This window comes from Heptranchias perlo, unplaced genomic scaffold (assembly GCF_035084215.1).
Source record: "Heptranchias perlo isolate sHepPer1 unplaced genomic scaffold, sHepPer1.hap1 HAP1_SCAFFOLD_50, whole genome shotgun sequence".
Lineage (NCBI taxonomy): Eukaryota > Metazoa > Chordata > Chondrichthyes > Hexanchiformes > Hexanchidae > Heptranchias > Heptranchias perlo.
In genome coordinates, this window is record NW_027139516.1 from 2,257,457 (window position 1) to 2,258,153 (window position 697).

Consider the following 697-nt stretch of genomic DNA (forward strand, 5'->3'; position numbering starts at 1 on the left):
ATGATAACCAAAACACTGAGCAATGAATTCACAGTTGTTTGTTCATATAGTAATGATAACCAATATGCTGGGGAATGAATTTTCAGTTGTTTGTTAATAAAGTCATGATAACCAATACACTGGGGAATGGATTTGCAATTATTTTTTAACACAGTCATGGCAAACAATACACTGGAGAATGAATTTACATTTGTTTTTTAATACAGTCATCAAAACCAATACACTGGGGAATGAACTTACCGTTGATTGTTAAGATTGCCATGATAACCAATACACTGGGCAATTAATTTACAGTTGTTTGTTGCTATAGTCATGATAACGAATACACTGGGGAAAGAATGTACAGTTGTTTGCTCATATAGTCATGGTAACCAATACAATGGGGAAAGAATGTACAGTTGTTTACTAATATAGTCATGATAACTAATACAATGGGGAATTAATTTACAGTTGTTTGTAATTATATTCGTCATAACCAATACTCCGGGGAATGGATTTAAAGTTGTGTATTAATGTAATCATGATAACCAAAACACTGAGGAATGAATTTTCAGTTGTGTTTTAATGTAGTCATGATAACCAATACACTGGGGAATGGATTTACAGTTGTTTGTTTAAAAAGTCACGAGAACCAACACACTGGGGAATTAATTTATAGTTGTTTGTCAATGTAGTAATTATAACCAACACAATGGGG